Genomic DNA, 17,481 nt, shown 5'->3' with positions numbered 1-17,481 from the left:
GATGACTTGTATTTAATTTTAGATGTAACATTTCTAGCTTGTTTTGTACATTTTAACCTTCCCACTATTTAATATACTTAAATTTTTAACGAGGTTTATATTTTCACACTGTATACATGACTTTTACTTGATTTCTCTCATACATTTTAACCTCCATGATTTCCAATATAGTCCTAATTTTAACATAATTCCTGCATTTTCATATCATATACCTGACGTTTATTTAATTTTATGTGTAAATTTTAACTTATTTTCTATTTTTTAACGTTTTTAGTTTCCAACATACTCTGAGTTTTAACTAATTTGCTATATTTTCACACTACGTACATGACTTTTACTTCATTTCTCTCATACATTTTAACCTTCATAATTTCCAATATAGTCCTAATTTTAACCTAATTGCTATATTTTCACACGATATACCTGACTTTTATTTAATTTTAGGTGTACATTTTAACTTCTTTTCTATATTTTAACGTTTTTAGTTTCCAATATACTCTGAATTTTAACAATTTTGCTATATTTTTACATGACTTTCATTTAATTTATAGCTACTTTCATACGTTTTAAACTTCGTAATTTCAAATATACTTTACATTTTAGTTTAATTCCTATATTTTCTGACCATATATATGAGCTTTATTTCATTTTAGATGTAATTTTTTTCATACATTTTAAACCTTCGTAAATTTTGAATTTTAAACTTTAATTTTAAACTTGCTTATTACATTTTTCTACTATATACCTAACTTATTTAATTCTAGATGTAAATGTTAACTCCTTTTCTGTTTTTTTATTGTTTTTAGTTTCCAACATACTAAGAATTTTAACTAATTTCTTATATTTTCACATGACTTTCATACGTTTTTACACTTCTAATTTCAAACAGGCTCTTAATTTTAGTTTAATTCCTCTATTTTCTTGCCATGTATATGAGCTTTATTCAATTTTAGATATTATTTTTAACATGTTTCGTACATTTTATACCTTCGTAATTTTTAAAGTACTCTAATTTTGAATTTGTTTATTACGTTTTCCTACCATACGTATGAACTTTAGTTAATTTCAGATGTAATTTTCATACTTTTCTGGCACTGGGTTTCTTTCTAGTTTCCAACATACTCTAAAGTTTAACTCTGTTTTATAATTTTTGATTGTAATTGCTCTTGTGATTTTACTATTTCAGCTAAATTAACACGCTTAAATTTCTTAAACATAGAGATTGATTTCAATTAAGCATTTTATTTTACAACCTTTAACTGTTATTCATATCCAATTCGTTGAATAGCCCTTACTTAGTCCATATTTTATAGTACTATTTTAATTTGCCAATTCTACAATTTATCATTCTGTAGTACTCTTACCATGACTTATCCTACTACTTTACTTCATTATTAACTTCATTCGCATTTTCAAACTTTAACATTTCCTGCGTATTCCGGCATTTCCTTTTAATTCTTAATACCCTTTATATCTGAATATATGTTTTTAAGCTCTTCAGTGTTACCAATGTTCAGTTTTGAATCTTGATTATCATTAAGCTAGTTTGATAGATTCCGAATTTTTAGAATGAAATCTCAACTTTCATCCATAATTTTAGACCCATATTCATTCTTTCATGTACTCGTACAAAATTCTTTCTTATTATTTTGAACGCTCAGTACCTCTTAATTCAGTAATTTGTACTAATTGAATGCATTCTACATCACTTTAAATGTTTCGACTATGCAAATTTTCATTTTATTACCTTTTCCTATACTAAGTATGGATATTTCTGCCTTCATGAATGATTTTCATGTGAAATTGACGATTATTTAGGTTACATATCCAAAAGAAAGTCCTAATACATTTCCAGTTTTGAATAAGAAATGAAGGACAATCGATTTTACCCATTGGCTACAATTTCATCTCTTGAAAGTTTGTTTTATTGGTATACATTTATTTCTAACACATAGTGTTAACACATTTTTTTTTGTAACTTAGTCCAGTTCCAACTTAATTTCCCTAGACAATATCATATATAGTCTGTTTTTTTAATTTCTTAGACTAAAATGTTCTTTTCGCAAATGTCAGTTTGCATTAATTTATTTACCAATTTATTTTCTTATGAATGAAAACTTGTAAAACACTACCATACCTTTACACAACATATATCATTACCAATATACCTATATTTACAGAAGGAACCAAAGAGAGAAAGAGTAAGAGACATTTTACGCAAATTTCCACTATAATTTCGAATATTTTAACCTTCTTCATCACAAATACAGAACTTTCTTCGTACAATACGTATCATAGCAGTTAAACATGCCTTACTAATACACATTTGATGAGGAATAATGCCTTTTCAATTCAAAATTACACCCAAATAAGTGTTATGTTTTCTTATAATTGTACATATATGTTTGCATTGTAGGAACTTTCTATCCATTTTTGAGAACTGTAATTTGCTCAATATTATCTCTTTCTGAGAGAAAAACTCCAAACACCATATAAATCATTTAACTTTTCCTGTAGTATTACCACACTAGAGAATAACTATCTTAGAACTATTTTCTTAATATTAAGAACTAAATATGAAATAGCATTTTTCACTGTAGAATATTTAAGGTTTTACCTAAATGAAGATATAACCTTTACCGAATTTAAGTTATTTATCCAGAATTCCCAACAAATGTTTAGAAAATGTGTTGATAGAAAGCAATATATTTACCTATATTTACCTAAGGTCATAACTAAGTCTATAACAGATTTGTATCGGCTCCAGATTTACTATCAGTGAGAAAAACCTGAAGTTCACTTTATCTACCCTTGTCAGTATACACAAAAAGTCATGAATCATTCTGTAGTACAATTAGCATTTTACATACATTTAATACTAAATAACTTTAATTAACTTTCAATTAGGATTTTTAAAAGAAAAGCATATTTATGCGACATATTATTAAATTACTCCCAAGCGTTGTTGAGGAAAATGCAATTAAATATCCACATACACATTAAGAAAATCCTACTCATTAGGAACAGTAAAATCTTACCAATACTTTAAACGAAATGTAAAATATTGTAATGCATTAATATAAAACCTGAGTAACAAATCATTTCCTATAAGCTGTATACGATTAAAAAGACTTTTCTTATAACTTATCAACATTTAAGAAGTAAGAGTAAGGTAATGAACCAACGTTTTTATAAATTTTCCTTTATTTTCTAAATCTACCCTTTTGTAGGAACGAGAAAATCCACTCATACTCCTATTTTATTTTTATGTAAGCATGCGCATTTCTTCTAACAGACAAAAATCTGAAAATATATCACTTTTCCAAAGATTTAGCTTTAGACTTACTTTCATCGGAAAAGGAAAATAATTTTACTTAAAAAACAGCATATCTTCTACTCAAAGAACTTGAAACAATCACGATCACATCTATGCGTAGCACTCAGTGATTTAGTTTCAAACCAAATTTTGATATTGTTTAATCATGCAAGCAACAATTTTCATCTTCGAGTTAAATTTTATACGACTGCAACAGATTTTTCAATGGCTTTCATGCTCACATTGTGTAAAAGACTTCTAGTTTTGACTATTTTAATTTCTAATATTGAGAAATACATTGATTATTTTCAGAAAACGTCATTTCACAACCATACTTTACCACTCTGAAACTTTTGAATAACACTTTCTACCATAACGAAAACCAGATACTACATTATTTTTTTACAAAAACATGAATATTTTTTTTTAAATCCTCTTCTAGAAATACTAATAAATTCTGCTATAGAAAGAAGATTCAATTCCTATTATAACTCTATATACTATTTGCAAAGAGAAAAGACACTCTAGATGATAACATATCACCCATATATTTTTAAAAATTTAGAACAATTTCAATAAGGCAAATTATCTACAGAGTTTCCAAATACGGATATATTTCTGAAAGAAACTGCCTAACATACCGCTCATTTACTTCTAAACCATTTAAGTAAAACCAATCAATTCATAAAATATTTGAATTTTCCATAAGGTTTAGTACATCTATACAGTTATTTAATTCATGAACTACTAAATTTTGAAAATAATAAGAGTGAAAACATCACTATTTCAGAATTTAGGAAGAGATCTTCAATAATGAGAGTGAACATATACCGAACTTCATGCAAAATTTTTATCGTTTCATACCAAACATTTCACTATTTCGTAGATTCTAATAACATAGCCCAATCTTTTTCAAAGAATATATATATCATTTCACATTAATTAGAGAGTGCCATACGAGTTTAATTGCAGGTGCTTACTGAATGACACTAAAAATTTCAAGGAAAAAATCAAATATTTTTCATCTTTCATGAAAATCTGTGAATAACAATAATATTTCATAAGAGCTAGAAGACTTAGTGCAATGAAACGTTATCAAAAATAGAAAACTATTTTCAAAATTTGAATTCCCATTGAACATTTTAGATATTCTTATGTAAAGTTATATCCGAAGTTATATCAATTCAGTCGAACTTGAAGACCAACCAAATGTACTACATGATTTTACACATTTCTGGTATTTTTTCCCGAAAATAGAAGTTTATATTTTTCATACGCAAACTATTACAAAGAATTAATGACATTTTATACTGAACAAAACTATTTTAAGTTCCATATTCGAAGCACAGCATCCATAAATTTCACATAATACTACAGTTACACAATACAAATTATAAGAAAAGCTGAATAATCTATATTACATACAGAACAGAGACTACAATACTCAAGGACCTACTTAAAGAATACTTGAAACGTTTCAAAATTTTATTATCTTCAACCGGTAAACAAGTGATTAGGAAAGTGACGCCTTTTAAACTACCACTACTAGGATATGTACATATCCTTGTTTAACAAGGCCTCACTACCCTAATCGCTTGCTTACCAGTTGAAGATAATAAAACTACCCCTTCTTATTTTAGATGATTCACTTTCATAAGGTTGGATACATTGGCCATTGTCTTGGGAAGCGTGATGCTACATTTCTAAAAACGTGAAATGTGCTTAATATATGAAATATGCATAGAATTATATAAAATTTTGAAACGTTTCAAGTATTCTTTAAGTAGGTCCTTGAGTATTGTAGTCTCTGTTCTGTATGTAATATAGATTATTCAGCTTTTCTTATAATTTGTATTGTGTAACTGTAGTATTATGTGAAATTTATGGATGCTGTGCTTCGAATATGGAACTTTAGCTTATAGGAAATGATTTGTTACTCAGGTTTTATATTAATGCATTACAATATTTTACATTTCGTTTAAAGTATTGGTAAGATTTTACTGTTCCTAATGAGTAGGATTTTCTTAATGTGTATGTGGATATTTAATTGCATTTTCCTCAACAACGCTTGGGAGTAATTTAATAATATGTCGCATAAATATGCTTTTCTTTTAAAAATCCTAATTGAAAGTTAATTAAAGTTATTTAGTATTAAATGTATGTAAAATGCTAATTGTACTACAGAATGATTCATGACTTTTTGTGTATACTGACAAGGGTAGATAAAGTGAACTTCAGGTTTTTCTCACTGATAGTAAATCTGGAGCCGATACAAATCTGTTATAGACTTAGTTATGACCTTAGGTAAATATAGGTAAATATATTGCTTTCTATCAACACATTTTCTAAACATTTGTTGGGAATTCTGGATAAATAACTTAAATTCGGTAAAGGTTATATCTTCATTTAGGTAAAACCTTAAATATTCTACAGTGAAAAATGCTATTTCATATTTAGTTCTTAATATTAAGAAAATAGTTCTAAGATAGTTATTCTCTAGTGTGGTAATACTACAGGAAAAGTTAAATGATTTATATGGTGTTTGGAGTTTTTCTCTCAGAAAGAGATAATATTGAGCAAATTACAGTTCTCAAAAATGGATAGAAAGTTCCTACAATGCAAACATATATGTACAATTATAAGAAAACATAACACTTATTTGGGTGTAATTTTGAATTGAAAAGGCATTATTCCTCATCAAATGTGTATTAGTAAGGCATGTTTAACTGCTATGATACGTATTGTACGAAGAAAGTTCTGTATTTGTGATGAAGAAGGTTAAAATATTCGAAATTATAGTGGAAATTTGCGTAAAATGTCTCTTACTCTTTCTCTCTTTGGTTCCTTCTGTAAATATAGGTATATTGGTAATGATATATGTTGTGTAAAGGTATGGTAGTGTTTTACAAGTTTTCATTCATAAGAAAATAAATTGGTAAATAAATTAATGCAAACTGACATTTGCGAAAAGAACATTTTAGTCTAAGAAATTAAAAAAACAGACTATATATGATATTGTCTAGGGAAATTAAGTTGGAACTGGACTAAGTTACAAAAAAAAAATGTGTTAACACTATGTGTTAGAAATAAATGTATACCAATAAAACAAACTTTCAAGAGATGAAATTGTAGCCAATGGGTAAAATCGATTGTCCTTCATTTCTTATTCAAAACTGGAAATGTATTAGGACTTTCTTTTGGATATGTAACCTAAATAATCGTCAATTTCACATGAAAATCATTCATGAAGGCAGAAATATCCATACTTAGTATAGGAAAAGGTAATAAAATGAAAATTTGCATAGTCGAAACATTTAAAGTGATGTAGAATGCATTCAATTAGTACAAATTACTGAATTAAGAGGTACTGAGCGTTCAAAATAATAAGAAAGAATTTTGTACGAGTACATGAAAGAATGAATATGGGTCTAAAATTATGGATGAAAGTTGAGATTTCATTCTAAAAATTCGGAATCTATCAAACTAGCTTAATGATAATCAAGATTCAAAACTGAACATTGGTAACACTGAAGAGCTTAAAAACATATATTCAGATATAAAGGGTATTAAGAATTAAAAGGAAATGCCGGAATACGCAGGAAATGTTAAAGTTTGAAAATGCGAATGAAGTTAATAATGAAGTAAAGTAGTAGGATAAGTCATGGTAAGAGTACTACAGAATGATAAATTGTAGAATTGGCAAATTAAAATAGTACTATAAAATATGGACTAAGTAAGGGCTATTCAACGAATTGGATATGAATAACAGTTAAAGATTGTAAAATAAAATGCTTAATTGAAATCAATCTCTATGTTTAAGAAATTTAAGCGTGTTAATTTAGCTGAAATAGTAAAATCACAAGAGCAATTACAATCAAAAATTATAAAACAGAGTTAAACTTTAGAGTATGTTGGAAACTAGAAAGAAACCCAGTGCCAGAAAAGTATGAAAATTACATCTGAAATTAACTAAAGTTCATACGTATGGTAGGAAAACGTAATAAACAAATTCAAAATTAGAGTACTTTAAAAATTACGAAGGTATAAAATGTACGAAACATGTTAAAAATAATATCTAAAATTGAATAAAGCTCATATACATGGCAAGAAAATAGAGGAATTAAGCTAAAATTAAGAGCCTGTTTGAAATTAGAAGTGTAAAAACGTATGAAAGTCATGTGAAAATATAAGAAATTAGTTAAAATTCTTAGTATGTTGGAAACTAAAAACAATAAAAAAACAGAAAAGGAGTTAACATTTACATCTAGAATTAAATAAGTTAGGTATATAGTAGAAAAATGTAATAAGCAAGTTTAAAATTAAAGTTTAAAATTCAAAATTTACGAAGGTTTAAAATGTATGAAAAAAATTACATCTAAAATGAAATAAAGCTCATATATATGGTCAGAAAATATAGGAATTAAACTAAAATGTAAAGTATATTTGAAATTACGAAGTTTAAAACGTATGAAAGTAGCTATAAATTAAATGAAAGTCATGTAAAAATATAGCAAAATTGTTAAAATTCAGAGTATATTGGAAACTAAAAACGTTAAAATATAGAAAAGAAGTTAAAATGTACACCTAAAATTAAATAAAAGTCAGGTATATCGTGTGAAAATATAGCAATTAGGTTAAAATTAGGACTATATTGGAAATTATGAAGGTTAAAATGTATGAGAGAAATGAAGTAAAAGTCATGTACGTAGTGTGAAAATATAGCAAATTAGTTAAAACTCAGAGTATGTTGGAAACTAAAAACGTTAAAAAATAGAAAATAAGTTAAAATTTACACATAAAATTAAATAAACGTCAGGTATATGATATGAAAATGCAGGAATTATGTTAAAATTAGGACTATATTGGAAATCATGGAGGTTAAAATGTATGAGAGAAATCAAGTAAAAGTCATGTATACAGTGTGAAAATATAAACTGGTTAAAAATTTAAGTATATTAAATAGTGGGAAGGTTAAAATGTACAAAACAAGCTAGAAATGTTACATCTAAAATTAAATACAAGTCATCTATATGATTAGAAAATGTATGAAATGAGTTAAAATACAGAATATGTTGAAGATCGCTAACGTTGAAAAGAACGAAAATGTTAAAAATTACATATAACATTGAATAATATAATACACGAAAATGCGTGTTTTAGTAATTACACTCATAAAATATAACGAATAAGTTAAAAGTATTGCCTAACAAGTCTGAAAAAACTCTGGGTATAATGAATTTAGGAATAAGAATGAGTAATGCAATGAAGATTACGGAAAGTATATGTGATATTATGAACAGAAGATTTAAGAAATAAGGTAAAATTCTGAGTGTATAGGATCATTCAATCATTAAATTCAAAAATAATCCTCGTTCAGGGTAACTAGGAGATAATCATCATATACGTAGTAAAACAGTTGGAATACGAAGAAAAACACAAAGGCTAAAAATTTATTAACGAAGGAAAATCACCTTTGATAAATCAGTAAAATATAATCTCTTATTAAATTGTGATGACATGTAGCAATTTGGCAGATATTCAGTCATAGAATAAATAAAAGTAAGAAAATAATTATCTTCGGAAGAGTTTATACTGTGAAGGAAACATTTTATTTTATATCTATTTAAGGAAATGAACTGTATCAGTCACTTAAAACACCTACTTGATATACGTTTTTAAGAATTCAATAAGAAGTAAGTACACATTATCATATAACTACTAAATCACCTAATTAATAAAACCTAAGCACACGTCCTTTTTCTGTGACGTAGCAACTACTCTATTTCCATCCACCTTCTGATAAGGCTCCCTGTCTCCATTTTCAGATAAGCCTCCCTTCCACGACTCAGCCTTCCTTCTCGGGAGCTCCCTCAACTCTGGCTCCCTAAAGCTCCCGAGCCAGAACTCTCCTTTTCCCCTACTGCTCAAAAAACAACGTCGGCTTTGCTTTAACATAGCATACAAGCTACGTAATAGCATACAAGTACGCTAAATTTCTGTATTAACGGCGATTGATTTCAACGCATAAAAATTCAATACAGTTTCTTCTGACTCTGAAGTATTTTGAAGAATCTGTGAAGTGATGAATCATTGGCCGTTTAAAAGCAGGGTAGACAATCATGAAAGCTATGAAATGTATGAATATTTCAAGACAGACAATCTCTACGCTATGGAAACAATTTCAGAGTTCTGTTAAGTGTTTTAAGGAAGCCCGGACATGGTCGTAAACGAAGAACAGTTACTTCTGACGATCGATATTTGAGAATACTTGCCGTAAGAGGATGTCTACTGCTCGGCAGTTACGTTCAGTGCTTGCAAGTGCCACTGGAACTGTTGCATCACGGCAAACTGTTCGATGAGCGCCGCCTGAGATAATCACTGACCTGACTTTGTTGTAAAAGTCTTACAGTGTTAATAGTCATCCTGGCAGAGAAGGGAATATTTCCTCCGTGTAAAAATATAAGTATAAATATTGCATGGGCATACAAGGCCTGTGTATAAGCATAGATATGTTGATTACAAACATTGTCTTGTACAAGTTACATATGATAGTTACATACAGCTATGTGTACATTTAAACATTATCTGAATTCATATTTACAATATTACTGAGATACTGATAAGATTAATTTAAGTAAACTTGTAATTCATTTACATATTGAATGGATTTTCAATATCATTTAAACTGCTTTACAATATTATTTTTATCAAGTACATACAAACTGGATAGTAATATGCTTACATTACAATAGTTTTGCTCTTACAATCCTGTTACTATTCTATGGGGTGGGCTATTTTTGTAGTGTTGATTTTCAGTTGTTGTAGTATTTTGAATTGCTATTAAAATTATGCTGCGAAGATACAATTCTCAAGGGAGGGGGAGAATTTCTTAGTACCTTGCTGAGCATAGCCTGATTATCTTCTCTATTTTAGTTTTCGTCTACTTGTTGGCGCAGGTATTTTCCGCCCATTGCAGCCAGTCAAACATTTTACTAAACGCTTAAGAAATGAAAACGGCTATTATGCCAGAAAGCCAAGAGTTTGTGTTTCATTATCTACACCATAGAAGAGGGATCGGTTTAATTGGTGAAAAGAAAATCAGATAATGATCACTAATGCGCCCATGTTTCTCTTTACTAATGAGCTTGGATTTAGTTTAATATCTAATTCTAAACGTGATTACATCTGTAGAGAATCGAGAAAGCAAAATATTAAATTCGAACATTATGGAACGCTAAAGTTTCGGTAATGCAGGTGTGATGGTATGGGGAGGAATAGTGGCTGACGGACGTACTCTCGTACACGTTTTTAACAGAGTATCTGTGACCGACCAGAGATAGCGAAATGAGGTTTTAGAACCTTATCTAAGATTTTGCAGGAGCTGCATATGGATCTGTCTTTTTATTTATAATGATAATGCTCGTCCACATTGAGCAAATCTTGACGAATTCCTTGAAAGGGAAGACGTTAATCGAATACCGTAGCCAGTAAAATCTTTCCTGGTCTTAACCCAATAGAACACACGTGGGTCGACCTCGAAGAAGCAGCTGCACGGAGACATTCTGCTCTTAGAGATGCAAATGATCTGAAGGCCGCATTGCTAGAGGAAGGGACCTTTATTTGACAGATACGTTTAGCAACTCTACTGTCAGCATGAAAACACATTTTACATACAAGCGTATTGTATATAAGTCAAGAATGATCACAATCCACATTAAATTCATAAGTCTTAATTTTTACTGAGTTAGTATTTCTTTTTCTGAACTTCTTTATTTAATTAACATATTATTACCATTCTAATAGTTTTATATCATATGCAGAGCTGTTACAATTTTTTCTTTTGTATTTATGTTGCATGATGTTATATGTCATTCCAAACAAATTTATAAAATTATAATTTACGGTTTCTGATATCCGTGATTTCGTGTATGTAAAGATAAATCTCACATCAGTGAAAAAAGTATATAAAACTTATAAAATATGCATTTTATTTTTAGAAGCCTCCTCTTTTCGTGTATGAGAGAAGAAAAGATGCAATTATTCAAAGGTGAAATAATCATCTGATTCTGAGCCAATACACTCTTCAACAACTCTTTTATCTATTTTGGGATAACGCTTGTTCATTATAGTTTCAAATCTTATCACCTTTTTAATATTTTAATATTTTCTATATTTGTACTCGGAAAGAGAACTTTTATATAATTTATATGTTAATATTCAAAATCATTTCATAATTACACAAATTAATCTATCAATCAATAAATAAATTAATTAATTTTTATAAAACAAACTTTAAGCATATAGTAGTTAAGACGATAATGTAATTTTAAATCAATACATAAGCTTCAATACTTATATCAATACTTAAACCATTAAAATAAATAATTAGCTCATAAATTTTATTTTTCCAATAGTAAATATTATGCTATTCGAAAATATTTAAACCAAAGTTTTAAAATTTTAACCAAAAAAAAAAAAATCAAGCAGATCATAGCAGTTTCATTAAGTAGAAACGCAGCTTAATTTCACGAATAATTTATGTTAATTTAATATATCGAAAATAGTGGACGAAAAATATCTGGCCAGACATTTGTATGGAAACACTTCTACTGAATTTCAAGTATTGAAATTCCACATTTTTAAAACATTTATTAAATCACTGATGATATTAGATCACAATTCTTTATTCCAGTTCGAGATAAATTGCAAGCGAGAATTTGAAGAGATGGCTGTAAACTGTGCAGACATTGCATTGAAGAATTAAGTAACTGAGCATTAGTAATTCCGTCGATACAAACTTTTCGGTTGAGCCGAAGTTGATAGCATAGTTGCCAAAGATGACAGTCGACTCAAGAAGGACTAGATGCAGACGTTGCATCTTGAGCATTGTTTATTTCTGACATCATATTTTTAACGCAGCCGCAAATAACTTGGCACAAAAAGCGTGCCTATTCTTGAAACGTTAGATGTGTTCTTACCTTTTCTTAGAAAAAAAAAATAATTTAGATGGAGAAAGATAAAGCGGCGACAACGAACTTGCCAACTAGAGATGTGAGAGAAGAATGCGACGTGTCCACCACACAAACCCAAAATTGTTAGAATAAGTTTAGCTTCCTCCTTACTGGTTATTAGGACAAAGGGGTATTAGCACTATTAGTCTCGAAACGGCATTTTGCCTCGGTTCACAATAAATGTCCGTTTCATTTTTCAAATAGTTGCCACCAATTATTATCGGCTTGCATTACATTTAAAAAAATGAAATAATGACGAATCTTCATGAATGTGTGAAGGTTTCTCGTACTGGGAAAAAACAACGGTACCTAGAGGCATCAAATTTTGATTAACATAGTCCTCCGCCCGAATATGGGCAACTGGAGGCCTGAATTTGGAATTTGTTTTATTGTCTACTTCATATTGTTTTATTGTCTACTTCATTTTGTAAAACTTTAACGAATTTTTGATTGAAAACTTAAAGATTTCCAAGCGAGTAATGGCAACACTCTACGGCATGAAACATTTTTAACTCCAGCGCGCGCCAGAGATTGTATGTTGTTTTTTAAATATTTTGCGATTTTGCTTTTGAATCGATTTTTTTTTGTGGCGTAAGAGCCAAGAACAGCATGTATTTAAAGTAAACACACAAACATTAATAATAAAAAGACAAAAGTTTTCTAAAGCTATCTCAGTAAGAAAACTGAACACAGATATGATGATCTGAGAAAAGACTGAAAATGTTTGCCAACACTTAATACTGCATCGGCAACTCTAATACGTATACTGTTATGCTGCTTTTAAAACTTTTGTAATTTTGCTGTTGAATTGTATATGACGTAAGAATGAATGATGCTTCATAATAAAGTCATAATAAAGATGCAAAGAAAATGATGCTTCGTAATAAAGTCAAGAAGACAAATAAAAGGGGGCGGGTAACTAGGAGTGAGTGCAATAGCAGATTGGTAGACTGCGGGATCAATGAAAGCGTGAAAAACCTTAACAAACTCCTTTGGGCGACTATTAAAATCTGGAACCATTCATACTTTATTTTTGTTCGCAAATTTTAAAACTATGATTGGCTGAATCATTATGTAAATGACTTCAACATTTTCGAATTATTGCATATATTTACATAGTTTAATACATGTTTTCATTATTATATTCTTTTGTTTTTACCATTTTAAATTCAGAAGAATGTAGAAGGAAGAGAAATGTAGGAACAAATTGTAGAGTAATTTAAATCTGAAATTTTTTTGAGGTGCGTTTTAGTTTTGTGCAAGGCCAATGATTTAGTTCTGTGAGATAGCTACAACTGACATTATTTGTATTTAAAAAGAGAAAGACCTATCTGTATGATTTTCCATGCTTTTTAATGTTCCTTCCATTTTTTTATATTAAAACGGAAAATTATTTTTTTGAGGTGTTAAAGTATAATCTGAATTTTTCAGATTGGGCCGCCAGCGGCCGAGCGGTAAAACCCGCTGAACACTGGTAGTGCGGTCCGGGGTTCGAGTCCCGGCGAACGGGCTGGCTGCATGGGCGTTTTCGTGGTTTTCCCCATGTGTAACGTGGTTACGAGCCAGTTTCCCTTAAAATGACCTCCACGGGGCATCCCTCCCTTTCCGTGTAGTGCCCAAGGGCGGAGTACGTAATAAGCAAAATAAATAAATAAATAAAAGTTTTCAGATTGCAAAGCGTTTTCTTTTTTGGCAGTTGGGTGAGTTCTTAATAAGAAATTTATAGAAATACGCCAAGAATGAATAATCTAGTACCTTTCTATTACGATTTTAGCCACCTAATTACTGATGTATCTAAATAAAACGAATATCCTTTATATAACATTACTTGTTCATATACTGGTAGCCCTTGTATTATATTTTTATGTGATAATATTTTTCTCATTTAAGATAAACCTTATGGTTGCATTGAAACATTAATAAGTTGTAAAATAAATATTTCATTTTCCTTTCGAACAGGTACGTTTTCATAACTAATGCCAGTATCGAATTTAATTTTTTTTTTAATTCCAAAGTTAGCATATTTGTCTTCAATCTTTTGCACTACTAAAGACTGACATAGTGAAAAATGCAGAATATGAATATTTCTTAAAATGATCAGATTGTTAAATGACGCTGCCTAACCACCTGACTAAAGAAACGAACAATATAAGCACAGAACAATATAAGCCTGCACCAAAATAAACAAACAGAATCTGAAAATGTTTAAAGAAAAAAAGAAAAAGAAAAAAGAAAACACTTTATGCTTCTGACGTTCATTTTTAAGACAAAAAAAAAAGATACCTTTGTTAAAATTACTTTTTTTACAATAAATAGTTATTCCGAAAAAATGATAAGTTTATTGTTTTTTGTGATAACAATCATATATAAACTATCTCAGTGATATTTGACTTTATTATATCTATGTCATTACTGCGATAAGATAACTAAAAATGCGATACAAAGTGAGTTACTTACTTCCATATGCTGCTAGAGTGTCGATTTCATTTACTGCTGGGGTTTAATTATTTCACTTAACTCTCTAATTTTGTGATTATTTCCTTTTTAATTAATAATTTCTTTTAAAATGTAGGCAAAGGTTAAAAATTTGGTCGTCCTTCAAAATTAATTTGATCCTTTTAATGTATGTGAAAAAATAAAGATGGGAGATTAAGATTACAGGAACAGCTAGTGAGAATAAGGTAAAAATTATTTCCTTTTATGTACAAATTGAATAAAAGATAATTTCTTTGAATAATTGTTAAAATAGGGATAGATGACTTGTTCTATACTTACATGAATATATGCCATCTTTCAATTATTTTATATGAATTATATTTTATAGGATGTGCTTAGAGCGTTATTGTTCTAAAAATGTAAAATTTTATCTTTTTTATCTTTTATGTCGATAAATCATTTCAAAATGTTTCCCTTTGATAGCAATTTTGGGGTTTAACGAAAGTGTTCTTTTTCACTTATTCTTTATCTTCACTATTCTTATAACTTTTTTATACATAGCTTTTCATTGAGTCTGTTGTTCAATATACGAAATTTGTTATAATTTATAAATTCCCTATATTCTTAAAGAGTCCTCCGAGTTAGTTTTTTATGTTAAGGACGCTATCTTGCTGTATAAATAAAACAACCATTTAAAAATTACAATTAAGTGTACATATTACATACTCAAGTTTTAGTTACATTTAAAACTCAAAAATAACAAACAGTATTTTTGATACATTGAAATAAAAAGTTAAACCTAACAATGAAAAATACTCGTACTTAAAAGTATTTCACACCTGAAACTGATATTTGAAGCTGAATTTAGCGGGCTGTGTTTTTCACACATCTGAGATCACCAGTGTGTGATCATCATCTAATTTAAATCAATTTTGGTCTTGACTGTGGTGATAGTAAAAAAAAATTAATTTTCTAATGCAAAAGGAAGCAAATATTGAGAATGCATTTTCTATTAACAGTAAAGATTCCTTCTCATATGAAGAGCAAATCCATCCTGAACTTTTTTCATACAGCTTCGTTATAATTATTTTCATTAAGCTTCGTTATAAATATTTTCACTAAGACTCTTTTCTCCCAACGAATTATAAAACTGATTTAAAATTGATTCAAAAGATATTTTTTTCGCGGCGTCTGTACCTACGTATGTATGTATATATCTCGCATAACTCAAAAACGATAAACCTCAGAAAGTTGAAATTTTGTATATAGTACTACTATAACATGAAATTGTGCACCTCCTAGTTTGGTTGCAATCGGTCGCACCAAAAGTATATATATATATATATATATATATATATATTATATATTTTACTTAAAGCAAACTTACGTCTCTTGATTGGCTTAACTCCCTAAATAATTTATCGTTAAAATTAAATTGAATTACATACCTTTAAGATTTTTAATTTTTAATTTAATTTTTTCTAGATTTATTTTTATATATTTTAATATTAATGTTTGCAAAAAAATTTTTAATATAACAAAGATAGCAGCTTGGCACTCAACTTTACCTACATAAGCGCCATCTATATAATTAATTTGAAGAACACACTTACTTCTCTTTAAAAACACTTTTGCAGACCCCAACGCTCATTTAGTAGGTAAGTTAGAATTAAAATATACTATTTACTTGCTTTCAGTATTTTTTAAAAATTTTTATGTAGTATTTAAGTATTTTCTAGATATGAAATTATATTTTTAAGTATATATTTGTTTTTTAAAAATTGTTAATTAGTTCTTTATGTTTCTTATTGGTTTATATGGATTATGTCTAGTTCTTTTTCAGTTTCTTTTTATTGATATGCATATTCGTGTCGGGGAGGTTTCTGTAGACAAGGGTTTCTAAAATACATTAGTTTCTGGATTATTTTTTTATAAAAAATTAGTTTTTTTAAAAATTTAATTTAAAAAAAAGTTTAATTTAATACTTGACTTTACTTGCTTGTTTCTCAAAAGACTTCATTAGTATTTTCCTTTTAAAACTTTAATTCTTAAATGCTAATTTCTAAGGGTACCACTTTATTGGTATTTCTTTTTGGGCATTCTTCACTTTTTACTTTTGGTTTTGACTTTTACCCTTGCCTGCATGAATGACGAAACACGAATTGAATGATTGGAGAATTAGGTTTGGAGGCAACTTCCCCTTGATAAGTCTGTCTCCTGCCTGCTCAACAGTCATTCACTTATGCATTTTTAAAAAAATTGTTTGGATTAATTTTAATTTGCTAAATTAGTGAATTTATTTTCATGGATTGGTTTGCACTTGATTTGCTTATGCTTCTGAATTTAAATGATATTGTAGCTTAGTTCGAGAATTAAATCTTTTAAATCTTTTATATGTTTACACATTTTTTTTAAATAATTTTTTTTAATATTTTTTTTTTTTTTTTTTGCTTTAAATTTGCTTTTTTTAATTTTGACTTTAAATTTGCTTTTTTACTTTTTTTACATTTATACGTGTTTGTTAAAATTTGAATTTAATTTGTTTAAATTTAAATATAAATATATATATAGAATGATCTAAATATATATATATACAATTCCCACTCTGTTATTCGGCTTACCGAGCTCAGTTCTTTTTATTCTTATATGTTGGTAAGTTGTGCATTTTTTGCTTTAAAAATGATTTGAATTGTGTTATTCTTAGCTTCCGGTTAAGGT

General features: G+C 28.5%; 1 protein-coding gene across 2 annotated transcripts in view; it reads left to right on the top strand.

Annotated features, from left to right (window-relative positions):
* Positions 1-17,481, top strand: part of LOC118201035 (major facilitator superfamily domain-containing protein 6-like) — a 39,837-nt gene that overhangs the window by 5,215 nt on the left and 17,141 nt on the right. The window contains exon 1 of one of the 2 annotated variants that reach the window (XM_035373048.2): positions 14,809-15,008. The exons of the other annotated variant lie outside the window; for it this stretch is intronic. The gene's annotated coding sequence lies outside the window, so the exon portion shown is untranslated. Of the gene's footprint in view, positions 1-14,808; positions 15,009-17,481 lie in introns of those variants that run through there. 2 annotated transcript variants of the gene reach the window in all.

The sequence above is a fragment of the Stegodyphus dumicola genome, chromosome 3 (assembly GCF_044657685.1).
Source record: "Stegodyphus dumicola isolate Sdum_Otavi_A_Nest chromosome 3, ASM4465768v1".
Classification (NCBI taxonomy): domain Eukaryota; kingdom Metazoa; phylum Arthropoda; class Arachnida; order Araneae; family Eresidae; genus Stegodyphus; species Stegodyphus dumicola.
Note: the sequence above shows the minus strand (reverse complement) of the source record. Positions and strands in the feature narration are given on the sequence as shown.